Source organism: Ascaphus truei, chromosome 10, assembly GCF_040206685.1.
Source record: "Ascaphus truei isolate aAscTru1 chromosome 10, aAscTru1.hap1, whole genome shotgun sequence".
Taxonomy (NCBI): domain Eukaryota; kingdom Metazoa; phylum Chordata; class Amphibia; order Anura; family Ascaphidae; genus Ascaphus; species Ascaphus truei.
Window position 1 is genome coordinate 21,959,038 of NC_134492.1, and position 27,744 is coordinate 21,986,781.

The 27,744-nt window shown below is 43.1% G+C and overlaps 1 protein-coding gene across 5 annotated transcripts in view; it reads right to left on the reverse strand.

The window, feature by feature from the left end:
• Positions 1-27,744, reverse strand: part of RNF220 (ring finger protein 220) — a 204,761-nt gene that overhangs the window by 165,953 nt on the left and 11,064 nt on the right. The gene's annotated exons all lie outside the window — the stretch shown is intronic.

Here is a 27,744-nt window from a genome sequence, read left to right on the forward strand (position 1 = left end):
ATGTCAAAAACGAATGTTATTCTGAATAGGAATGTATTAAATTTATTTTATTTATATATTTTATTTTAAAGTGGGGTTGGGGGCGGGACTAGGGTTGGGGGCGGGACTAGGGGCAGGGTTGGGACTAGGGTGGGGGCGGGACTAGGGGCGGGGTTGGGGGCGCGGTTAGGGGCGGGGTTGGGACTAGGTGGCGAGTAGATTTTTTGGTTGGGCGAGTAGATTTTTGGGTGATTTGTCGAACACTGAAGATGGTACCCGACTGGTTTCCAAGGCAAATTAAAAGACCAAGACGACGACCAGAATTAAGATGAGAGGATGAAATAAAAAAAATTGTTGGAGCAACATGGAGAAGTAAGGCTTGCAACCGCAATACCTGGGAGATCATTGGGGAGGCCTTCATCCAGCAGTGGATTGCAACAGTTGAAGATGATTATAACATATTTATATATGTTTATATAGACGCACACTTTGATTTCCCTCACATCACAGCAAACACTAAAGTAAATGTTTATAGAAAGGTGCTGCTCCAAGTTACAATGTATACTTTTAACGTGCAATATACTGGAAGCCATCACCAAAATAAAACTATGTCTAGCTATAATGTTTTTTTTTATCGTTTCTTCACTCAGAAGGGCCGGGAACGCAATGATCTCCAAAGCACCTGGCACTGAAAGAGTTAAGTGAGCGGAGACTCAGATTAGATTGGAACATGCATCGCCGGGTCTCAGGGGCGCTTGATGTGCTAGACATGATATATAACATGCAGCATACACTAGGGCCTGCATTCACTAAAGGGTGCTAACCATTAGCACGTCTTCAGACCTATTCGTTTGAATGTGAGCTATGGTGTGCGAATGCCTAGCACCCTTTAGCGCACCTGGACCTTGGAATGCTATATAATAATAATGCTGTATTGTTATTGGTAAATACATAATAACTAGTCTTCTTTGCAGGGAACATGCCAATCTAGCCATTGCCGGGCAAGCTGTTGCTGGCTGATCTTGCAGCAAAGCGGATCTGGAGATACCAGGCTGTTTTCTATGGCAATAAGGGACCAGGTGTCGCTCGCAGTTCTTTAATAACCATCCCCATGGTATTAACCTTAAACACTCTGCCTCAACTTCTCATTATTAGGCTCAGGCAGAAAATCAATGCCCATGATAGCTAGAACAGGGGTGCTCAACTCCAGTCCTCAAGCCCCCCTAACTGGTCGGGTTTTCAGGATATCCTAGCTTCAGCACAGATGGCTCAATCAGAGGCTCAGTCTTTGACTGAGCCTCTGATTGAGCCACCTGTGCTGAAGCAGAGACTGATTGAGCCACTTGTGCTGAAGCTGGGATATCCTGAAAACCTGACCTGTTAGGTGTGGGGAGATGATTCGAGGGCTGGTGTTGAACACCCCTGGGCTAGAGGGATTTTTTTATGTTATCCCAAAACCTGTTGTCCCCTCTGGCTTTGGGGAGCGTGGAAGAGCAAACAGGAATGAACAAGAGCCAATCACATTGCCAGTCGGTAAAAGGTTATTATAAGCACAGGCACCCTTACCCATGTCCCCAATAGTAGAAATAGGGGTGGAATATTGGAGAGCAGAAGGGGTTCTGTCACTGAATAGTGGGTTATTTTTACCCCTTGGTTAGTAGAGGGGCCCGTGTGACAGCAGAGTAGTTAATATCGCTGCATCTGGTGCATTGCATTTTTGGCCTTATTTTGCATGCTGTATTATTATACATCTACAATATTTAGGATACCAGGGGAGAGTTGTATTTATCACAATGTCATAGCTGTAGAGTAGTACAACATTTATCAAAGAAAAAAAAATCAGATTCCTTTCAATAGGGATTTATCTGGTAATCCTGGCTCTGGTTTTTCACCCGTTTGTAGACTTAAATCCCCATACATGACAAGTTAGGGGCACAGCGGACCCTGACTTCACATCACCGGGATAACACTAAATTCATTGGAGTTTTCCCAGTCTAATCCAAGGTGCACGCCCATCAGACAGGGGTTGGAAGGGAGATATACTGAATTATCCCGGGAGCTGGGAGTTCATCTATAAAGCATCCGGTTTGGTTTCCAAAATTTGGAGCCTCTGAGAATAACAAATTCTGAGGCCTCAAAAACACACATTGGCCAATATTCACTAAAGTGTATTAAATTGGTGACCATATTCATTTATCAAAAAAGAGGTTACCAGGATATTTCTTTAGATTATATATGCACGATGACTGTGTATTAATTACCTCATTTGCCTGTGGATTTTTGGAAGTCATTTAAGAGAACCGCAATATCACAATTTTCTAAATAACACCAAATATGTACATGGAAATACAATTTATGGCTACTATAGGGTAATACTTATCATTACTGTATCCTGCAACAGGAATGTTTTTTAATCCTGTTGGTATCTGATCGGAGTCCAATGCATAGAAAAGGAAGGTTTTCAGACAGTAAAGGGGTTAAACATAAAAGCCACACAACTACACTAACTCCCCCACCATGCATACCAAAGAGGCATTGTTTGGCAATGCCACCCTAGCCCCTATGGCTAATGAGTCCCCGCCACCCCTACCCCACCTCCCTTTCACCAGTGGGGCCTAATCACCTACCCTAGGGCACATACCCCCATTAGACACAACCATCCCAACAGACAAAACCTCCATCAATATGAATGAATAACAGCTGGTCACTTAGGCTACTATGGGGTTAATATTTTATAATGTTTATTTTATGTACTTTATTTTACCTAGTTAGTTTAGGTTATTTTACCTATGTATAAACTGGACATTTAAAAATAATAATAATAAAAAAATTATAATAATAATAATATATATATATATATATACAAGATAGGTCAAAACGCCAGGCTTCAGTAAGAAATCAAAATCAGTTCATTTTGGGAGCGTATATCCAGGTATCAGCAGATATTGGACTTTTGTGGATAACAAGTGAATAAGTCATTTGCATACACTGCATTACAAATATTGCAGCTATATTGATGCTGCAAAAAGCCCCTTATCCTGGCTTTACCACAGGCCACAGGAAAGATGGCTCAATAAATAAAACTGTGTTACACAACCATAACACATTTTCTCATTTTTGTTAACATTTAGTGAATCTTGGCCTTTGCACCTACTCCAATTATGACTGAGAGAAAAGCAGCTTTGTCTTTCATATCCTCTTAGAAAATAACAGTTACATAATAACTCAGCGAGGAAGAGACCTAGGGACCCCCCACAGCAAAGAGATAGGGAGACAGATTAAAGAGACTAAAGCCCATCCAGTCTGCCACTCCCACCTCATGGTGTTTACCATCCCAATGGCAGAGTGTGTATTGCTCCGACATCTTCCTTTGTTGGTAGCCTTTGGAATACACATTGTACTTCATATGTTACTTAAGCACAGCTGTCACATGACTGAGATTCGGGGGTTCTACACCACAGAAATGTACTGGAAGGGGATTATTTAGATCTAAAATTCGTAAATCTGCTTTATTTATTTAGTTATTTTAAAGCAAAAACAATGGATTTAATAGAGATGGGCATCCTGGAATACTGCAGAAATTAATGGTTTAATTAATCCAATTTTATGTGTGTGTGTGTGTGTGTGTGTGTGTGTGTGTGTGTGTGTGTGTGTGTGTGTGTGTGTGTGTGTGTGTGTGTGTGTGTGTGTGTGTGTGTGTGTGTATGTGCTTGCTTATAAATTTACATATATGTGTAATATGTATATGTGTGTTTGCTTACAAATTTACATATATGTGTATGTGTCTCCACTGACTCTGTCTGTCTGTAGTATACTTATATAATAAGGAATATTACAATAGGTGTTTTCACTTAGTGCTTCGTGTACATTTCCTCTTCCAGATCTAACTGTAAATCCACCTCTTACAAATTGTATATATACTGAATTCTGTGACTTGCTTAATAGCTCCCTTAGCCTGAAGAAGGGCCTGTGAGTTCTGATAGCTGGTCTACTGGAAACCATTGTTGGTCTAACAAAACAAAAATAAAAAAACATGTCCCAATGCACATCCAATATGACAATTTATTTTATTTTACATTATATTACTTTGTTTTTTCTACATATTTTCTTTTCATATCTTTGGGTTATTTCGTTTAATACAGTAATATGACCGAAACATGTCAAGCCTGCGACCCCTCCACAGCAGACACTACCTATTTTACAGGGTGTCTTTTGTATTCCTTCCATTGCATAGAGAGAAGAGGGAACAACACAATATGACTATATTATTATTTTGTTCTCTCTATGCAATGGAAGGAATACAAAAGACACCCTATAAAATAGGTAGTGTGGAACCTGCGGATAGGGTTTGCTGTGGAGGGGTCGCAGGCTGGACATGTTTCGGCCATATTATTAAACTTAATAACCCAAAGTTATGAAAATAAAAAATATAGGAAAAACTAAGTAACGTAATGTAAAGTAAAATAATATGTCACATTGGATGAGCATTGGGGCTTCTTTGTTTATTGTGGTGTATTTGGTTACTTTCCCAGTAATACTCCAACTGACACAAATAAATATAGAAATGTTGTGGTTCTGGGTTTTGCGATCGCTAAGATTTGTGTATGTCTAATAAAATGAAACCACGATAGTGCCGATCGGGGGAACTACAGCACAGAGCTTTCCATTGACTTCAAATCTTCACTATTGCAGTTGAATCAATAACCTCCTGAATATATATTCCTTCTTTTTCCCATATGAAACAAGGCACCAATACGACTGCAGCTCTTTTTATCTGAAAGAGTCAGATACTTTGAGTTAGTGAGTGTGACTTCCATTTACTGATTGAGAAGCAGTTCAAATAAGCCTGTTTTCCAGCCATGTCTTTCTGCTGTCTTTCTATATCTATAAATATAAATATATATATATACATACGCACGCACGCGCACACACGCACACATATATATTACACACACACACATATACAGAGAGAGAACGAGACAGAGAGAGTGATGAAGTATGCTAATTGAATATATTAAATATATATATATATATATATATAAACATACACACACACACACACACACACACATATGTATATATAATTTTTTATTTTATATATATATATATATATATATATATATATATTACACACATATACAGAGAGAGAGAAAGAGACAGAAAGAGTGATGAAGTATGCTAATTTAATATATTAAATATATATATATATATATATATATATATACACACACACACACACACATATGTATATATAATTTTTTATAATATAAATATATATATATATATACTACACACACACATATACAGAGAGAGAGAAAGAGACAGAGAGAGTGATGAAGTATGCTAATTGAAGTACATTCCTAAAAAGTCACCCAAGCTGCATCCATTCCTACCATTCCTCCTATCACCCATTATCCAAAACAAGAGGGGTTTACAGTCAAATCCAACCGTTTTTTGGGTTGTTTCCTAGACCTGATAATGAAAAGGGAGCACAGTGAGGGTGGGAGGGGGAGTCGGTGGGAGTGCAGTTAATTGAGAATGCTGTTTAATTTTTCAGCTCCAATGGGCAGCCCTTGGCCACAGATGGTTTAAGAACATGGGCTCTGTACCTATATCTCATCCCTCCCCCTCGCCCCCTCCCAGTAAGGAAAATACACACTCTCAAGGCAAGCGTGAGCTTAAGAGGAATACAAAAAAAGGCAAATCCACACAAAAGAGCATTCAGTGTCTTCTTTTCAAGGACTCCCAGATGGGTGGCAGGAAGGGAGGAGAGGAGAGGGAGGGAGAGAAACTTCCAATTTGATCCATTCGCAAAGACGAGTTTTAAGGGTCAGAACACAGGCCATAGTTTGGCCTAAGAGGCATGAGGGCCATTTGGCAGCTAAGTTTGCAGAAGAAAGGGTGAGTGGATAGAAATCTCATTTTTTTTTTTTTTTTGTATTCTGTGCTAAACATCCCTGAAGCTCCTCTCTCTTTACAACACACACAAAAAACAACAATGTTTGAATGTAGAAATATGTTCTGCTTCAGCTCTGTCAAATGAAGTTGTTAACACTTTGTTAAGCCTCATGCTGGTTAAGGCTGGGGAGGAGAAGGGGGGTGGGGGGGGGGGTTGCCACCCTAAACTTGGCAGAGTTTTTTGATGCAGAAGTAAAGGAAACAAATGAAGGGCAAAGATGCTGAAATTGATACACCCCATTGTACTACGTGCAACACTTAACTGGTCCTGTTAACATTCTGCTAATTAAAGTAGCTTGGAACACTGATGGCACAAGTTAAAAATGTCCCCTTTCTGAGTCAATTCAACTCCATAATTGCCTTGATACAGTATATAGACTGCATTATGTTTAAGTGAATACAGTATGTCATTTTAACGTGCATTACACATAGGCACACAGCAGGGAAATTATTTTACAAGACAGTTTATAAGGGGGAGGCACTGCAGGGAGGTCGCTCCTAATTTCGACTCTGGGACCTCTTCCCGTTCCGCCTTCATTTTTCCGGATTGGGAAACCTTTTCAACCTTCCGTGGGTAAATCATTCCTGACAGGATGAGGAGCAGACGAGAGCTGCCCCGATACGTTTCTTAGACCGCGTGGGGGGAATAGGATCACCTGGCATTTGTAAACGAGCGCCGGAATAATCTTTCCTTTTTTCCCCCCGCTTCACAACCCCTAATTAGATATATAACAGAAGAACTAAGACTAATAGAAACAAACAAGTACAGGAGCAAAAAAGTATATTCTCCATAGAGCAAAGTATCTACTCCATAGAGCAAAGTATCTACTCCATAGAGCAAAGTATCTACTCCATAGAGCAAAGTATCTACTCCATAGAGTAAAGTATCTACTCCATAGAGCAAAATATCTACTCCATAGAGTAAAGTATCTACTCCATAGAGCTTACAATGTAATAGTACAGTATGTTGTCTGCTGCAGTGAAACGTCCATTACCACAAGTTACAGAGACTCGAATCAGTTTCATCACTTCCTTGCCACTGCAAATCTTCTCCGACTTTTACTATGTTCCATAGAGGACTCATTGTGTAATGAAATTGTTACTGGTGAGAACTCGATCTGATTAATTATTATATTAGAAACAATAAAACGGTGATTAAAAAGTATCGTTATCGTTCCTTTTATCAGATTATTTTTAATGCCTAAAATGGGTGCTTTACGTAGAGTTAAATTGTAACGATTACATATTTTGTGGAAGAAATGCTATGATTTTACCTTACTAGAATCCCTGCTGTTCTCTTTCTGCAATAACTATCATGCTAGAGACATTCCTAATTTTCTCTGCATGGGATAAGCACAGCTCTCAGGACCACCAGCTGAAGCTGGATAAAAAAAATATCACAGGAAAGCAAACATGACCTTTAAATAAAACATTCCCTCGATCTCGAAACCTGGATCTGTTAAACTTTGGCCAATGTCACTGGAACCAGCTCAGAAGTAAAATATCAGATTGTAAACTCTTGAGGAAATTGATTAGGGGTGCCTACGTGTTATCAGGTACAAAGAATCATAACATGTATATGTAAAAGGATTATCTCATGAAAGTCCATAAACATAGATCATATTTTGACAGAAGTGAACCCACAATATCCTCCATAAAACACTCTTTGTGTATTTGTACATCTCACCAGCATACACTGTGTTAATAATACAAGCACAAGGAGAAGCTTACAGTCAGACACTTGGAAGCATGTTGCTCAAGGTCACAAGGAGCCAATGCTGCAAATCCAATCTGTTCCTTCTCTCCAAAGATACTTTGTATGTGTGAGATCACGGTATAGGTGATGTTACTGCTGTAACTGGGAGTTCTCAGTTATCCCTGACTAATAGATGAACCACGGTCAGTATCCCTAAAATAACAATGGGATGTAGGTGGCAGCTGCAAAACGGGACATTTCGTCCTTAAAAAGACTAACAGTATGCATCGTAAAGTCACTGTATCAAAATACTGTGCTTCGATTTTGTTTTGTATTTCTAGTAAGTGCATGTGGTAAGAGGAGTGGCTATCGGGTGAAGTAAATCGTTGCAAACACTGAATGAAGACCTATTAAAAAATGAATGGTACTGACTGGTTCTGTTAAATAAGTGGACTTTCAACCACAACGGCGCAATCATGTTCCATGGGTTCATGTAACAATGGGATGTATCAATTTCTGAGTTTCTTATTGACATTTTCTCTATTGTTTCCCGCTTCATACACCCACAGAGGTTTGGTCCTGATCCCTGTCACCCAGCCCAGTCCTGCCCCAACCCCCCTTCTCACTCCACGTTGTGTTACCTTGTTTCAGCTTCAACTCCAGCACTTATCGGACTAGCTCGGGGAGAGATGAAAGGCAACTGCTGTAACTGGATTACCACAACAGTCGAGCAATCTTCAGAGGGTACGGGAACATCTAATTAAAGCCATTCAAACATGCAGCACAAATCCTTGTTTCTGCCTTTATCATCCCTCTCTGGGACTTTGGCCCATTCACAGTTCCGTTTATGTCTTTTTATTAATTACCTACACAGCTGCTCGAGGGATTGGAGGAGCAACAGGGGGTTCTCCTGTTTGTTTTGGGCTTATCCCCATCCTCACGTAATTCTACATGCACTGCAGGAGTTTGGTTACCACTGGATAACCAAAAACAGGGTGATTTCCTAGCTCTAACCAAATCTCTGCATGCCATCGTGCAACCATGTGACGATCCGAAAGTGGGCAATTCCCTACTGATAACCTACTTCTATATAATGTAAGGAGATGCATGTTTAGCCTGGCAGCTGCTCATCTAGGAAACTTCATCGCCAGGTTTACAATTGTCTTTCGAGCTAATGAGTTGACTTTGTTTTCTTGCATTTGCCACGGTATAGCGTCGCTCAAAGTTCTAGTTGCCATACTGGTCCAGGAGAAAAGTGGATTTGATGCAGATTGTGATAATATAATGCTTAGCGGACCCGAGCCGAGAATTCTGCATTCATGAAATGATAGTATGCAGAGCACCATACACTATGCTGTCCTCTATAAAGAACTCTAACATTGGTCAACTGTAAAGAGAAAATGATTGGCAATAGCCCTGTCTTCGAAGTGGGAGATTAAAGTTTCAGACTTAATGCCATCTCTGACTGACCTAAGGCTGTAAAATCTTTGATTAAGGAAATTAGTAAGCATGAAAATGTCAAGTAGAAATCACTAAACATATCAATAAATACTAATTCTGTTACTCCAAGAGCGTACAATATTCTCTCTCTCTCTCTCTCTCTCTCTCTCTCTCTCTCTCTCTCTCTCTCTCTCTCTCTCTCTCTCTCTCTCTCTCTCTCTCTCTCTCTCTCTCTCTCTCTCATATATATCTATATATATATATATATATATATATACACACACACATATATATACATACACACACACACATTGTAAATGTGATGGAAGTCTTGATTTCTGGCAAGACCAGCCCTGGTGTATATTTCAGGCGCTGAGGCGAAGAAGAAAAGTGAGAACAGAGGGAGGGGGAGCGGGAGCAGAATGAAAGAATAACCAGCACTTCTGTGTCACATTGTCCACGCTCAGACTCTAATTTGCTGATCGCATTCTCCTGCAGAAGGGACAACGTTCCGCTGGCTTAAGAGACAAATCAGATACAAAATAAAAAAGGCCCAGTGCACAGCAGTAAACCAATTATCACAGCATTTTGTGCTGGGACTGCTCCTTTTGAAGGCAGGCCGGGCGGGGGTTGGGAGGGGGCTGACGGCTTGTACCGTAACCTGCTCCCTAATAACCATAAAGTTACCATTATTTACGGTACAAGATATTAAATAAATAATGGGGGGAGAGGGGGGGAAAGCTGCCTGGGAGAGGGGAAAAGAGAGAGAGAGAGAGCAGCAGGGAAAGGATTTCTCAAAGGCCTGTGAGTTTAGCAACTCCCACAGTTTAAAGACAATTGGTTTCTTTTTAAAGGCACTAAAGGCCAACACCGGTTTATATAAACCACATTAGTGCTTAAAATAGGTGCAGGGTTTTGAGGGGGGAAAATGGTTAGTAAAAGCTACAGTACTTTATTAACCCCATAGAAGTTTGTAAATCAGCGTGTCCGGGTCGGAATAAACCGTCAACAAACAGATTCGCTGCTCCGAAAACTAACAATAAAACAGCTAATTTTGTCATTTAAAAAATAAATAAAAAATTATGTATCTTACTAGTTTTATCTTGAACATTGTTTTTGGTGTCTGCAGACAGTTTTTCATACCAGAGATAACGAGCCCTTTAACACAAAGTCCAAGGGATGTTATAAAACGCCTGTCTGGGACTGATGTACAAAATCACAGAAGCCAAACAAAAAAGAAAATGATCAATCGTCCCTTTATCTCCCAGGCTTGGGGAACAAGGCTGTATCAGAACAGGAACACGCCGCGCGCAGTGCTAACACGCACTTTGCATGGGAGATTAAGTGAATTAATCTGAACAACTCGAAATCTCGAACCATTTTGCATTTTCCGGAGCATTTATTAAAAATGCGCACGGAGAGTGATCACGTCACGCACGGAACCAGCGATTACATATTCGGCAGAATGTTTTCGTGTGACCAATCTGGTGAACAGACGCCCAATTCCATGCACTCATTCTCTGTCGGTAAATGAGTCACTTATCTCTGTACTTTGGCTGTTATTGGAGCTTCAGGCTAACCCCAGATTTGCCTAAGGAAGAAAAATCGTACTGCTGTCAAAGGGTTTAATTTTCTTTAATAATCTGGTGCTGTTTTCTGCACAGTTTAGCAGCCAGGAGACTTTGATAAGCAGACTACCTGATGTCTAAAATATTTAGAATATTTTTATTTTTTTAATAGGTAAGGAGTGGTTTGTAATGGGATGGACACACGTCCTCTCTCATTTTATGTCAGTTTCTAGGGTTGCCAGGTGGCTTCTCCCCCCAAAAAACTGTACACAATGGTGAAAGGTGCGACATGTTCGAGACACACACACACACACCTCTCTCTCAGCTCCATGCTGTTTCCTCCTCTCTTTGGCCCCAGGCGCCTGACATCTTCTCCTGATTGACTGCATTACCCATCAGCAGCCAATCAGGATGGAGGAAGCTGCCCAGCCCCCTAGGAACAGCCCTGCTCTCTCACTGCTCAGGGAAATCCTGCGGTCCCCCAAGCCGGTCAGGTCACTATATTCAAAGAGGAAATACCGGATACATACATGTCCAGTATTACCTCTCATTTCTTACTTGACACAGTGTCCAAATACAGGACAGTCCAGTTCAATACTGTACACCTGGCAACCCTATTCACAGATTCTTCCTTATTTAGTATACTTTAACACCTTGGATACTTTGCCCTCTAGCCTTCAAGGAATAAAATAACTGGACCAGCAAGGCTAAAATGTGGGTAAAATAACAAAGGAAGAAAAGCAAGTGGGGGCAGCCATTTTTAATGTGACCAGCAGAGGTATGTTCATTTCTGTACAGCTGTAAATCTAAGAGGCTGAAATATGAACCACTCTTGATACTCACTCTGCTTGGAAACAGACATTAGCTCAATGCAGCCGGGAGGAGACTGGCAGAAACTTGTCTTAACAATTCCTGCAATGTAGCAAAGGTTTGTAACCGTTATATATAGAGAGTTAGAGGGGGTACTACTTAACTAAGGGCTGTATGCAGGAATATATTAGTGGCCCAAAATCCACTTCCACGGTGCGAGAGGAGCATTCATTGCATACTGTATGTTACTAGTCCCCAACTCCAGGCGGTTTGATGGACAGATTGCATGAATTAAACTGAATAATAGTAAATATATCCATTGTGGCACATCAGTTTTATCAAAACTATCAAGCTGCTAGGAGAGTACTTAGATTGTAAGCTCTTGGGCGACAGGAGTCCAGTTGCTTATGTAAGTGGTGTACTTATACCTGCTTTGTGTTTTTAATTCCCTCAGATTTAATGTCTGTTTTGTACAGCGCTACGCACACAGCTGGTGCTACATACATGAAAATAGTCATGTGTGCTAAGTAAAACTGGTGTGAATTGGACTCCTTGGACTTCTGCTTGTCCTAAGCAACTGTGTTATTTTGCCTAGAACTTACAGAGGCAGTGTCCATAGTCACAGGATCTTTGGATTTGATTATCCTTGGAGGTGAAGGGTTAACCTCCCTCCCTAACCTCGTTTTTCCCTTCTTCTTCTGACTGCACATTCTCTTCCCTCTCCAACAAAAGCTTTTAAAAGCCGATTGTGATTCAAAAACATTTTTTTTTCTCCGTGGGGCAGTTCCTGTCCCTACCTCATCCATTCTCATCCTCCCTCATCAGCCCCCCTCCGAAAAGAAGACTGCACAATGGTTTCCCCCCAGTGCCTCGTCATTCAGATTATGTAGAAGCAGCGCCTTTCGGGGAAGCCGGCCTTATCCAGCCTTTTGTGAGGTCTGTTGCCCCATGCCATGAAAGGTCATGCAAAAGAGACCTCCACCACACCACCCACAGTCAATGCACTGCTGCTCCCTCTTCCTGTGAGATTAGAGGTCATGTGACCAGTACCCAGTACGGGTATCACAGGCAGAACAAATTCTTCTTCGGAAATAAAGAATCTGAAACAGGAACGTAGAGGATCCGGCTTGTCAGGTCCAACTTCAACTGAGTCTCATTCACTCATTCTCCATATGACCACTTCCCACTTTACCTTTTGGTGCCAGTGGAAGATAAGTTGGAACAATGTAACGTAATCAATTTATACTTTTACATCAACTCGGAAAGTTATATATCTATATGCATCTCTATATTTTTTAACCTCTAGCAGTTCCGATGCTCACAAGAAGTGCTTTTAATGTCAAGTGTCCATTGGTCATTTCGAGGCACTGCACCGAGACACAATAACTTGGTGATAAAGCAGTCATCATAGGTTAGTCATTAAACCACTTGACCATGTAATCCATCCCTCGCCACAGGTTGTATATACACCACTTTCTCTCTGTGTTATGATGCTAGGGAAATGCTTTGTGACATCATAATTAATGACAATAACAGTATAATCTTGGTAGGGTTGGAATGACTTGTCTTGGTCACTGTAACTGTTACATAGTTAGCTTTTATTCTTTGCTCCAGATTACCAGGAACCAATCCTAGTGTTGCTCCTGTCTCAGATGCTCCCACCAGAATAAGGGTGGGCTGTGTATAATAATGACTGTTAAAGTAGATATTTCCTCCAGCGCCCTTTTAGTACAAGCTTCACACTATAGATAGAATTTTCTGCCTTTTAGTTTTACGGTTTTGGAAAAATAAACATTCAGATTTTTTTTTTCTTTATGGCGTTTTCCTTTTCTAGTAAAACTCAGTGCTAACAATGGAAAAAAAACTCTGATACAGTTAAATTCATTTTGTATCGGTGCCCTTTTTCAGTTTTCCTTAAACCCCCTTGTTTTAACTTTTTCACCTACCTGTGGCTGAGCTGACACAGAAAGTGGAACTCAATAGGAAATGAAGCTCGAGTTCTGTTTTTTTTTTTATCAGTTATATCCGGAAGTATAAGATGATTGATTGGTGGTGTTTCGTTTGTGGTTTTTGGTGTGTTAAATCTGAAAACCTGAATCCCTAATTATAACTCAACTGCATTTTCCCATCATAACACTTTTTCTCTCTTTTTTATCACAATGTGGAGTTGAGTTTTCTTTTGTCTGTTTGCTCGGCATCTGTGGATTAGAATGCAATTCGTTGGGGTCAACGGTACCTGGGACCTAGATCTTTTGGGAATAGGTACCTAGAGAATGCAAAATGATACCAAATAAAGAAACTTCGAACAGAATACAAGACAATTCGAACCGCAGTTTAGAAATACAGAATAGCCAGTGACTCTTCTTAACAGTGAATGGGCAACATCTCAATATGTATGGGATATATTTGTTGGTTGTCCCTGGATAGGTTTGGAGAAACCCTACCTGATATGCTGGAGCCGGGCAGCAATATGAGGACACTCCAGAATATTGGGGGGGGGGGAGTACGAGCGAAGCGCAGAAGCTTCTGCCCGAGACGTTCCCAGAGAGGTGAGGGAGAGAAGTCGCCACCAGCCCAGGAAGGAGAAATCTGCCCTTTTGTCCTTGTTGAAAGCCTCGGCTAATTGCTGTGGTCACACTGCATGTTATCTGCTATCTCCCAACAAGAAAAGGGCTGGCCGGGGGAAAACACATACAGAAAAGGGGCCCAGGGATGCGAAGGAGGGTGGCGGGGTCCGAAAAAGAGAGAGAGAGAGAGAGAAAGCCAGAATAGAAATAGATATCATTTTTCATGCTCTTGGTTTGTTAGGGGAAAAGGCAACAACACACAAAAAAAAAAGAGATGAAAGGTAAACAAAGGGACAGACAATACCAGAGGGACACACACATTCACAGGAGACCCTCTATCAGCTTTTACAGGGGGTAATACATTTCATTTGCTGGCAGCTCTAACTTATCGCAGGCTTGTTTTTAATGAGGTATAATAAGGGGAACATTTTGTAACGACACGGTTCCTCTATTTTATCCGACAAACAGCTGTGTCATGCCAGTGCCTGGGAGAATGAATCATATCTCTCCGCCTGCATATGCTAACTCCCATGTAATTACCCCGGCGTCTTAAATAAAGCAAGCCCTAAACCTGTCTCTCAGATTACAAGCAAACGGTGGCAGATCTCGTAACTGGGACCTCTATCGTTACAATTCATTTATCACAAGAGCGCGGTTTGAGATTAGGACGGGCAGGGATTGCAACGGGAGGAGGGGGCTGAGAAAGGACACAAGGATGGAGAGAGGGGGGAGAGAGAGAGAGTCAGGGGGGAGAGAGAGTGAGGGGGCGAGAGAGTGAGGGGGAGAAAGAGAGAGAGAGAGTGAGGGGAGAGTGAGGGGAGGGAGAGGGGAGAGAGAGTGAGGGGAAAGAGAGTGAGGGGAGAGATAGGTGAGGGGGGAGAGAGAGTGAGGGCAGAGAGAGAGTGAGGGAGGAGAGAGAGAAAGAGGCGAGAGAGAGTGAGAGGAGAGGACAAGGTGAATAGTCAGTGAGGGCAAACCAGGTGAGAGAGGAAGAAAGTGAGTTTCTGTGAGTCCTGCTGTAACGTTCTTCAATGCAGGGCAAGGTAATTAGGTCATACGTAACTTAAGCAAATGGCACGGTCAGGATTGGAATAGCCATGAGCACTAAATTGATCAAAATAACAACATATTTCAATATCATTTAAAAAATGTTTTAATCTTTTTCTTGATATTGTTTTCATTTTGATCTTTTATGTACAAATCAGCATTGTTGGGTTAAGTTCTTTCTTTAAACCCTTTCCTGCCAGAGAGCAGGCACCAAACTGCTGCTGGTAATTCTAGAGCAGGGGTGAGGAACTCCAGTCCCCAAGGGCCACCAACAGGTCTGGTTTTCAGGTTATCCCTGCTTCAGCACACGTCGCTAAATTGAGCCACTTCTGCTGAAGCAGGCACTGATTGAGCCACCTGTGCTGAAGCAGGGAATGATTGAGCCACCTGTGCTGAAGCAGGGATATCCTGAAAACCTGACCTGTTGGTGGCCCTTGAGGGATGGAGTAGGCCACCCCTGCTGTAGAGCAATGTGACTGCCTCATCTAGCCCCTCACACACACAAAAAACCCCGAAACAAGGGTGTCACATTTCCTGGGATCCTTCCCCACCACCCATATCTCATGTCAGCAGTCAGCAGATTCTGCTCATCCATCACCCGCCTGTATTATTGATCCGTTCCTGCCAGGCCCCTCTATGCACTGCTGAGCTGTGTGAATCCAGCTTGATGTGTGAGTGAGCATGTCTATAGGTGTGTGCGTGTGCATAACTATGGGTGCATGTGTGTGGGGCCCACACATCCATATCAATATATACACACACACACATACATATACATGCTGTCTCTTTATGCATGTGCAATGGTCAAAATGTAATGGTGTAAAAGAGCATGGTGTGGCATTATTATTATTATTATATTATTATTACTACTACTACTATAATAATAATAATAATAATATTTATTACGCTATAGAGCCGTCTTTGAAATAATTGGGATTTATTATGAAAATTTGCTCTGTTTTTAGACACTAATTGAAGCATAAATGTGCTTATTACAGTGCTAAGATTTCTGACCCAATATTTTACAGAATATATAGTTTCTATAAATCAGAACAGAAAACTACTTTTTAAAGGGTTTATGGGGGGATTGTACATATCGAAAAAGTGGCCGTTTGGGTCTTTTCAGTCGAAAACAGCACGAACAACCATTTCCACATATACAACAAGGCATTAAGGTTTAAATCCACAATGGGGTGCTACGTTTTAGCACACCTTAACTCTCAGTCATTTGAATGTGCTAAAGTTTAGCACCCCTTGGTAGATCTGGGCCAAAGTGTACATTAGTTCTATATTTCTGTATCTCTTCCCATGTAAACACGTAATTGTATACAATTATATATTACTTTTGCCTGAGTGTATAAAAATATCATTACCTGTGTATCTACATCTGCCCACACAAGGCATTCTCAGCAAAACACCTGGTTCCTGTTGTTTTTCTGTGTCCGCCTGTTTCTGATCCACTTCCTGCATGGGCACAAAACGTTCTTTTTTGCCCACTATGTGGGAGTAGCCCTTTTAATGTGCTAAACGTGCGAATGTTCGTGCACCATAATATATACAATATTATGTATATACATATATTATAGGTAATAATGATGGAGTATGCTAATAACCATTGTTTGAGGAGAAAAATCTGCGAATTGTATGCTTACCCACACATATTGGTGTGTACATACACAATAAAATAACAAGGAAAAATAAGATGTTACAGGTAAGACGAGAGCGTGATACATTGTAGCTTAGCCAGTGCCAGGGCTGCCTGCAACATTCTAAAAAGGATCTTGTGATTACAGGCAGTCATTGGTTATCCGAACGGAATCCCTTCCCGCAAACCGCCGTCGTATAGCAAAACGTCGGATTGCGGATCCAATGGTAATCGGTGGCGGCGAGCATCGGATAACGCGTTCAACGTCGGATAACGCGCTCCGCGGAATGCATTATGACGCGTTGGATAATCCGTTAAACGGACAACGAGCCTGTATATTAATTATTAGCGGCTAAACATGTAGCACTCTTCTGCAGGACGAGGAGATACGGGTTAGTCCAAGTTTTTAAATAACAGAGCTCATCTCCATTGGGAAAAACGAACTCTTTCTGATACTATTTTGAAGGTAGAAGACAGTTTTTATTTTAATTACAAAGATAAATTCCCATGGAATAAGTTCACTGGGCGCTTTGCTGCTGGATGTAACAATGTGTCACAGGCTCCAAAGTGCATCTTATTTTGCAATTCAACTTTTCCTCTTAAAAACACTTTCATTTACAAATAGTTCCGAGTACAAATCCCTGCTCTGAAATGACAATCTAATTCCGGGGACTGCAGACGTGTAAAATAAAGTGATTTGCCGACACAGGGGATCAAACCGTATTTACACTGCATCAAAGGCTGTGATATTTCCACTGCACTTCTGCCCTTCTAATGTCACCTTTTAATAAACCACACAAGCCTCCGTACAGTGACTCGAGTGCAGGGGTGACCACCTCCAGTCCTCAAGGGCCACCAACAGGTCAGGTTTTCAGGATATCCCTGCTTCAACGCAGGTGGCTCAATCTGAGCCACTGATTGAGCCAGCTGTGCTGAAGCAAGGACTGATTGAGCCACCTGTGCCGAAGCAGAGATATCCTGAAAACCTGACCTGTTGGTGGCCTTGAGGACTGGCGTTGGCCATCCCTGCTCTAGTGTTTCTTCTTGTATGATGTAAGCCAGCGCTGCGCAAGCGTTTACAGCTGCGGCCCCCATCCTGGGAGCCGCAGCGTTCGTGCCCCCCCTCTCCTTAAAGCACAGCTTCAAATGACGTTGCAGGTCACGTCACGTGACCCCACCGCGTCATTTGACGCATGTTGCCATGCCGACGCGTGGCATTACATGACCCCGCGGCGTTGTCGTGGCGTCGCCGAAGAGCCGGCTGCCAGTAGGTAAATGAGGTTACAGAGGCCTCACGCCTCCCCCGGCATTAAATTAAATGCCTGGGGGAAGGGCGCGGGGCCTCTGTAACAGCCCGCACCCCCCCTGCAAATTCTCCCGCCCCCCAGTTTGTGCACCGCTGATGTAAGGCAAGCAATTGTCACTTTTGTGCTGCAGTTTCCCCCATAGGAAATGTTGGTTCTGATGCCGGGTGCGTAAAAGGACAAAACCAAAATTATAAAAACAATCCGCACCTTTTTAAAGGGCGTCCTGCATCTTGGTGCCCCTTTCAAATAAACTGTTGCTGGGTAGGTGTTGAAGGACAAGGCCTGACGTTAACCCCTTGTATGCTAGCCCCTTTCTGGCAGTGAGCAGATAAAGCCATCAATGGAAGGTGGCCGCCGGGGCCGGAAAAGGCATGGAAAGTGTAGGCCGCTCTCCCACCTCCGAATGGCGATTTCACCGGAACCGTTCCACCGTAAAAGTTTACTATTTGAATCTTTCTTGCTACCAGCTAAGCACAAGGTCCCTGCTTAATGTGTTCGGACCCCGGCTCCCAGGACCTCAGCTTTTAGGGCAAGGAGGGTCACGGAGAATGATGCCCCATTCACTCCCTGCAATAAGGCACTCAATAAAATAAACACAACTCCAGCACCTTCTGAATCCAAGCGGGGTGATGTCTCAATGCCATTCTGAAGTTACAAACAGCGTCATTTACATCTCGCAGCGTCTCTTCCATCTGAGTATCAATAACGGTCGTATAAAACTGCGCGTCACGCTGCCCCTTTTCACCGGGTCTGCGATAGCAAAAACTTTCTGAGCAAACTGCGTGAGGTGAATAAAAGTTTCTCCTATTTGATGCACGCGCAAACAGCAAATTGTGCAGTGCATCAAAACAAACTTATTTAGACATTTTCTTTACGCTGATGCAAGGGGGGGAAGCAGGGGGGGGGGGGTCGGATTTGCAGTGTTGCTGCTGTTCTTTACCCAGCTTATGACAGCCTCTCGCCATCACTAAGAAATTCATAATGCATTATGGGCAACGGCACTGCAGAATAAAAATGAAACGGCGCCGTCAGTGGCAGATACCGGCGATAACTTTCCTGCGCTGTATCAAACATCCCATTTCCCCCCCCCCCCCCTTGACGTCCGTCCCTCTGGCCAAACTGTCACTGGATATCACTAAAAGCCATTATTAGCATTTCTCGCAGATATTGACATCTTTTCCTTGCTCCTGGGCCGTGAGTGATTTCTGAGGACACGGGTCCCACATGGACCTTATCTCCATGGCAAAGGTATTGACCGAATAATATTACAGGCCATTGCCGGATGGTAACTTATGCAGAATGAGGGTGAGGAGAGCGGAATGAGAGGCCCTTGGCTAGTGGTTGCTGTTCGCAGAATGGTTCATGTCTCTGGTTACTCTCAGCAGAGATGTGATCACCACTTAGGCTCAGGGTGTCCACCTGATCCTGACTGTTTGGAGCAGGCTTACCCACGCCTGTTTTTCTATCTTTCGTCCCAATAGATTTTCCTATGGGAAAACTACACGATTATGCACTAGTGGAAAGCAGCAAAACCAGGACTGGCAGAGCCTATTCATCAGGACCGCATTGGCGTCCCCACATGTAAGTCTTCATCATTTTTTTTGTCAGAGAGGAGAGCAATTCACTGGCATAATGACTGAGCCACTGATTGAGCCACCTGTGCTGAAGCAGGGATATCCTGAAAACCTGACCTGTTGGTGGCGAGGACTGGAGTTGACCAGCCCTGCTTTAAAAGAAATAGGATTTAGGGTTCTGCCTCCTCCTGTAACCAGTCCCCTAAATCACAAGCTGACGCACGCAAGGGAAAAGTGGTGAAATGTACCCTGTTTCATCGACACTTAGAGACGGGTGTTTGGAATACATCTCTAAGTATCAACTTTAACGGCAAAAAGTTTCATTGTGTTCCCGTATACACAGGCCCTGTAGAGCTTCCATTAGGGTCTGCTTAGGGGGTCATGGCAAACTGAGAAAGGAACGCTGCATCGCTTCCAAAGAAGCAGTGATTTGGCCTGCGATACCAAGCAGCACCTACAAAAGCCACAGGGGTCGCCATTTTTAAAAGACCTGCCAAATATATATATATATATATATATACATTTGTACCATACACCTATTATTGCACATTCATTATATTTTTACAATATCATTTACAAGACAGGAACACGAACGGGCGATTTCACAATGAGGCGAGTGACCGATATGAAAGAACGAAAAGCGCAGGCAATTTGTACGGATAATAAATGCATTCGCCGGGCCGCGCGAGTCAGGCGGCACCATTAGCTCACGTCGCTTTTCAGGCCGTGTGGATGTGACACTGGCAAGAAGCACGCTCCTCGTGACCTTAAAATTGCTCATTAATATTTTAGACACCTAGGAGTTGCGCCTGCAAACCATCAGTGGTCTCAGGGGGGAAATCGTGTAGCAGCTCAATGTGAAATGACATCAGGCTGGTTATATTTTTTTAATCCTGAACAACTGGGGACCCTTAGTAAAAAATTGTGGGGTCTCACCAAGATTACCCACTCCTTAGGGTGGAGGGGAAGGTGATCTACCCTGAAACAGCTGCTATCTCCGTGTTTACTAAAGGGAAGGGTTTACCTAATAGTAATTGGCATTGTCTTTGAACTGGGAGCACCCACGCTGAGATTCAGCCCAGCTCCTGGTGACCTGAAAAAGCCATATTATCTACATGTGCCTCAGGCACCAAAGAGTAAATTGCAAGCTTTTCAGTCCAGGGAATAGGTGGGCGTAGAAATTAAGGCCTTTAAACGCTTGCCCTCTCCTCCCCCGGACTACCATCATTAGGATCCTTTTCGACACACCGTATTTGCATTCCCGATTGGTCCCATATTTCTTTTCATGTTAAAAAAAAAATAACTTCCAAACAAGAGCGCTGAATGTAAACAGTGTGGGTTCCTGCACCAAAGAATTAACCATCTTATTCGTTATTATTAGAGGTGCATTAGGTACAGCTCTCACCGTGCTCCCGCTGGGTCCACCCCACTTCAGAGACCAGCACCTCTAGGAAAATGGTACTTCTCCTAACCGCGCACCACCGAAGTGTCACATAATGTCAGCGCTGCCCTGTAACATCCACCTAACGGCTATTTTTTGTGTTTCACATTTCAATTTTTTTTTGTTTTATTGACAACTTTATTAGTTCCAACGCACATAAAGCAGCGGATAAATATATAACCTGGCCCCAATAAAACTATCCAAAATTGGAAAACGCAAATAAAACTGTAGCCATAAATAACAAAAATGAAATAAAACAAAATTCCTAGAAGCCCGTTATAAAAACGGCGTGGAGGGGAGACGGTGAAGGACATAAATCAAATACCCACTTACATTCCTGCAGCTCTGTAACCATAGGGGTCCTTTAAAGAGTCCGGCCGCGCCATGCGCATTAAAAGCAGCTTTCGGCTGCAAAATGTCACTTGGAAAAGCAGAAGTTCTTCATAAAAAGACGTCCACTACAACATGCAATCTTACTGCTCCTGTCTGCTCTATCTGGAGCGCTTTCCATTTCTGTATCAAGGCAAATGTGGAGTCATTGCAGGGCACCCATATCTGCAGCATATATATATATATCAATCCTTTGAATTCATTGAAATCAATAGGATTTTTTTCTTTGCTATATCTGGTGCATTGTTTTGGGGTTTTTGAACCCAGATTTGCGCTGCTTTTGCCTTGATACATATACCCCTTGAATCTAAGGCCCAGTATCATCACTGTGATGCCCAAGAGGGCAGCCATATTTAAAACACCCAACGCTTTAAAAAAATATCTTAGGAAACAAGGGGAGAAAAAACAGACATTTTGAGATGAAGAAGAGAAAATGCAGCAACATTTGAATTCTCCATCACCTAGGAAAAACGGCTGCTTTCATTTTGGTACTGCAAAGTACTGCGGTGATAGCCTAACAGTCTGGAGTTCCCTCATGTACCAGGTGAGTTTGCTGCATTTAGTTATGTAGCCAACTACAACCTTCTAGTGGTCAGATGTGAGGGACATGTGCTGTATACAGAAAGTTATGCAGTTGCTGCACGCTGCCTTCCTCATTTGCATCGATCCCCACAGATCTGACACACGTTTGCTGCAGATATTTCAGGATCACCAACCCTGATAAATTGGCCTCAGTGTGTGCAGTGTCTGTGTGTCCACATAACAAAGTAATGTGATACACCTCGGGCACACAACACAGCCTAACACTTCTTCATATGTTGCCACACGAGACATTAGTCGCACACACACAAAGCATACGCAGTGTTTGGTTTTGTCACACGCACAAACACACACGTGAACCTATTTCGTGCTAGATGAGTTTAGAATAAACACTAATAACAGAGATTGAAACGTATAGACTACGAGTTACGTAGTTATACACTGACATCTCCACTCCTCAAAGTGTCTCTTATAATCACTCCACATATCACTAGCCAGTGTGAGAAGCAAAGAATCAGAGTCAGGTGGCTGGATACTTTGAAGCACAGTGACCAGTGGCTAAAGTGGCACAAGGAAAGTAGTGGACTATAATTATAAACATGAAAACAATAGAAGGGAGGTTTTCTAAAATAAATCCCAAATAAATACAAAATGAGTGGCCCTCAGGGAGTGAAAATAAAACAATATTGGTACCTCTGTTTGCACCACAGTAGGGGAGGGCGCGGCGTTTACAGAGGCCCCACGCTGCGTCCCACAACATTTAAATTAAATGCAGAGGGAGGCGCGAGGCCTCTGTAACTCTCTCTTACCTGGTCACGGCAACGTGTCGCCATGACAACGTGGCGTCAAATGGCAACGCATTGCCATGGTAAAGCGCCTATGCCAGAGAACCGGTAAGGAGGGGGGGGGGGAGAGCGCGAGCGACAGCAGACAGGGGGGTGCAACCAGAAATGTTTGTGCACCCCTGCTGTCGACAACCCACATTCAGAGCATCCCAAAATGCAACAAGTTAACATCAATAACTTTATTTCATATAGCGCTATTCTCCCAATGGGACTCAAAGCGCGTCACGATTACAGCACAGCGTGCGGTACGCAGCACATAGGAATGTTACAGACACAGTCCCTGCCCAGGTGAGCTCACAATCTATGTTTTTGGAGCCTGAGGCACAGGGAGATAAAGTGATTTGCCCAAGATCACAAGGAGTTGTTCTCCTGATTTAAACTCAGTGTAGTTGTTATCAGTCAGTGCCCGCCCTTACCTCCTGTACACAGCCGTTTGGGAGGCTTAACCCCTCCAGTGCTGAAGGTCCCTCTACCACATCAATGACCAGGCACACGCAACACTGTTGAATTATGGAACCAAACCCTTGACGCAGACACTGAGACAGAAGGAATAAACCTTCTCAACACGGGCAGCACGGGGTTAACGTCCCACTGTACACACGCCCGCACATCCAAGTTAATGGGACTTCTATTTACAGCTACAAGAAATAAAAAGGAACAAACAGAGAAAATATCAGGTTCGGGAGGGGTGAGGGGGTGGGGGGAATTGTTAGCCGGAGAGTTGTGATATAAACTGCCCCATCCCTAAGCAGCCGTAACATGCTTAATACCTTTAATGAACATAATAATGATTATATAGGCAATTACAGCCTGTCTGATACTGATCCGTTTATCGTTAGAAGGCTGGCACTGGCCTGCAGCTGCTTAACCCTTTCCCTGCCCGCGGGAGTGAAGGGAAAGTGAGGCAGGAGGCAGCAACCAAAACAAACCAAAAAAAACCTCTTATTTTCCAGCCAAGGTTTTCTTCTTTACAATTGGGTGTTTAGCATAAGAAGAGGAGCAGGTCTGGGATAAGGGGGGTGGGGGGTGTAGGAATGGATAGGGGGGGGGGGGGGTAGAGAGGAGATTTTCTCTGCCCTGTTGAATAGTTTACAGGCATGAAAGGGCAAATGGCTGCAAACCAGAGGAGATGTGAAGGGGGAGGGAAGGCAGGGAAGCCGGGTCTCTGGGACAAGCCATTGCAACATCTGGTTAAGTACTGCTCTGTCCACTGCCAGGCTACCTAATTAGCACAACACTTGTGCCGGGAAATGAAGCTCTCGCCTGCACCGCAAGCGCTGGACGGCAGCTGGCGGATGCAGGGATGGAAGTGCACGAGGCGGCTGCCGCTAAAATCAGGGGGTCTCACTGTGTGTGAGGGGGGTCCGCAAAAAGGGGAGGGGATGCTGGGGAAGGAAATGGTGTCCAAGTGACTTTGGGGGTCCTTTTGACGATCACTGCACTTGTGCCTGCAAAACAGGGTTATAACAAGTGCCTGTTTTTTCACTTTGTTGCTTAAAGATGCAGTAATCTGTGTGTGTCCCCCGCCCCCCCTTCAATGCCAGTGGCTTTGCACTGCACAGATTAACCGGTAAACATTAAGAGCCGACTAAGAAAGAAGGGTAAAAGATGAAAATACAAGCAATTTGCCCCATTTTTGTGCCACTTTCTCTATCTCGGTAGCAAAGCGGCTGCATTTTTTGTGTGTGCGGGAAATAAAAAAAAATAAAAAAACTGTAATGTAACTATCATTTTTGGGATAGGGGGGGGGGGGTTAATAATAATTTACAACCTTCTACTCAATCCCCTACAGCCATATTCACAGTCCCACCTCATGCCTGTAATAAACATATCTTATAGCTGTGGGTATCGCATTTAAACGAAATTCTTCCTCTCTTCCGATACCCTGGTAAAAGTTCCATTTACGTCATGGGATGTGAGTCAGGCTGCAGCGCGTCAGGTCTCACGCAGGAAGGACCCTGCGGTATGTGATCTTATACCTCCTGCTGGGTCCATCCCCCCCCCCCCCCAGAATTACCCTTGCTTTTTCCTATCGTTCCAGATACCCCAGCAGGCCGGACAATACCCCTTAAAGAAGGGAGACCAGCTGAGGGGGCTAAGATGCTGCTCCACTCTTTGAACATTCTGCAATCTTAACAACCTTTTTGCCTGTCAGGAAGGAAGCTGGATCCTAAGATTCTCCTGGAGGAATGTCGCTTACTCACTGTATCCTCACTAACACCCCCCCCCCCCCACCACTCCCCCTCCCCACACACACAGACTCCTGGATGTTCATTCCTTTAAGATGACATCACGGCGTCCGAGCCCCCAGACCACCACCCCCCATGAGAACAAGATGATCCGACTGATTTATCACTACCGCATAATAAAGATGGATATAGATTGAAAATGTTATTTTACACACAATGATATACATTGTACATGTGTATATATATATACACAAATTGTATGAATTTTACATATATATATATATATATATATATATATATATATATATATATTCTAGATATTCTACACCTCTTTCTAAACATATATGTACATGCATACACATGATACAGTATATGTATATAGCCACACATACACGTATATATCATCTCTCTATCTATGTATATACTGTATCTTTATTTATTTTACTTTTTCACTGCTGGACTTCAGTGAAAATATGCCTTACATCTGCATTTTCTCTGATACTAATTTCCCACAGGAGTCAACTCATTTACAGATTTTAGCGAATGGGGTTGTTTCCCAGGGCCCTAACTTTACTTTGCACTCACACAGAAGCCAGGAGTGAGGGCGAGGAAGGGAGAAGAGGCTGGTGGGTAATGCCAGACGTGACCTTATCATAAGAATACAAGGGGTGATAAGTAAGTGTCTCCCCACCCCCCACCTCTGTACAACCACTGATTAAACATTCAGGACATGAAGCTGGCATAGAAAAAGCCAGGCTTAGCCAAGCCTGGGCAGATGGGCGCACAACCGTACTCTTTCCTCCATCCCTTCCTTCTGCGTTGACAGGAAAATAACCCCTTCCACCATGCAGGATGGGACAGAGGAGGGGCGGTGTCAATGCATGTACAGCTTGCAGGTTCAATCGCTAAGTGATCTTGGGCAAATCCATTTACCTACCCCCATATAAAAGGTAATAATAATATAGTTCCTTTTCCCCCTCCAGAGTCTGTATGACGTTGGGGTTCTGTGCTTGAATATAGGGAATATTATTATATATTTAAATAGGAACACATATGAAAACACGTTGTAAATCTCAAAGTACCATTTGTGCTACTTGTTTCAAAGAGAAATAACTTGTGTGGAGATGGGCCACCCCCAGTACTGGCTGCATGAATGCCTCTGAAGAAGCGTAGCGCATTGGAAGTGAAAGGTGTTACTGAAATACAAGTTGATGTGAGATGCCAGGCTCTGAAAGCTGCCTCCGGCAGTGAAGTGGTTGGGGTCACTGATAGCTGAAACCCAGGAGGGTGTGAGGTAAAGATAAGGCCTACAGAGAGCATTTCACAAGCACTGAGCATGAGATTTACAAGGTAGGGTGGTTTTTACGGCGGCTGAGATTGGAAAAGGTACACAGAGCTTAGGCAGAAGCCTTTTTAGCAGTGGAAAGTTAACTCAGTGTCTAATTCAAGCAGACAGCCCGGGAAAGTAGCTCTGACTGGAGAGAAAGAGACAGGACATCTCAATTACCCTCTGCGGCGTCGTAACGGGAAGACACGCCAACACGGAAGATCGAGGAGAAGAGAAAAGCCAAAGCTTCACTTTAAGGAGAGAAAAGAAATTTACACGCTAGGAGAGAGGGGGAAAAAAATGAATAAAAGTATTGCTTTGGTTTAAAAAATATCCGTAGGCTCCTGGGGGAGCTTTTATCATCTGAGCCGTGTGTGTGTGTCATTTTTTATGCCGCGCCGGCTGAGAATGTCAGCAGGATGCATTTCACTGCTGTCGAGTGAGCCTGTATCTTTGCTAAATGACTCTACATTGAGGTTTTTCTTAATTCGCAGCGCCATGTCCGCAGCGGAGCCTCCACACGACATGCTGTGCCGGCATCAGCAACGGGTGTTGTGCAAAGGGCCTACTGCCCCCCAAAACATAGGAAGCACCCCCAATCCTGGCTGTCAGAGACAGGCACAGTCGGGCCTGGTTTTATATTTCAAGTCCCAGCAGATTTTCCCATCGAGAGAAATTAAAGAACAACTTCTAAGTGTAAAGAGTCAAAAACCTTCATTTTAGAATTAAGTTGAGACTTGGCCATTTCCCATTTCTTGCATCTCATGTCAATGTGTTAAGGTACCAATATTGCCTCTTCTGATCGTGCCCCAACCTGTGGGATTTTATAATGGTATATACCCTGATGGGATATCTCAATGAAAACAAGTTTCTTACATTTTGCCCCAGTGGGATAACAGGTTTTTCACCAAACCCCATTCAAATCATGGTACAGGAAAATAAGAGCCGGCCATGAAGACCTTGATACACCCTACGGTAATGTGTGTGCCATTTACCTTCTTTCTAATCACTTCCCAAAAACCAAGCCCATGGAATTTCTAACTGGGAAATACCTTGATACATGGATGTGCCCATCCAAGCTGCATCAATTTGATTGCATAAAGGTACATTTGACCCTTGATATGCAGAGGGTTAGTCTCCCGTCTGCAAAATGACAGCAAAAAAACTGCAGTAGATTTATCAAAGACAAAGAAAGAATACCATTGCATTTGAACTTTTTACTTTGATAAATATCTGGTGTCGTTTGTTATCCTCAGTTTGGCCGCCAGGTGAGCTTGGTATATATGTCCCACCGCGTCTGCCCTTCTGTTTTACATTGTTGTTTGGAGATGTGCAATTATTTGGCTCTACTTTGTTCTGCACATATACATTTTCCTCTCTTGTGCAGTGGTGTGCATTACTTATTCCCCCTTTCTTTATTA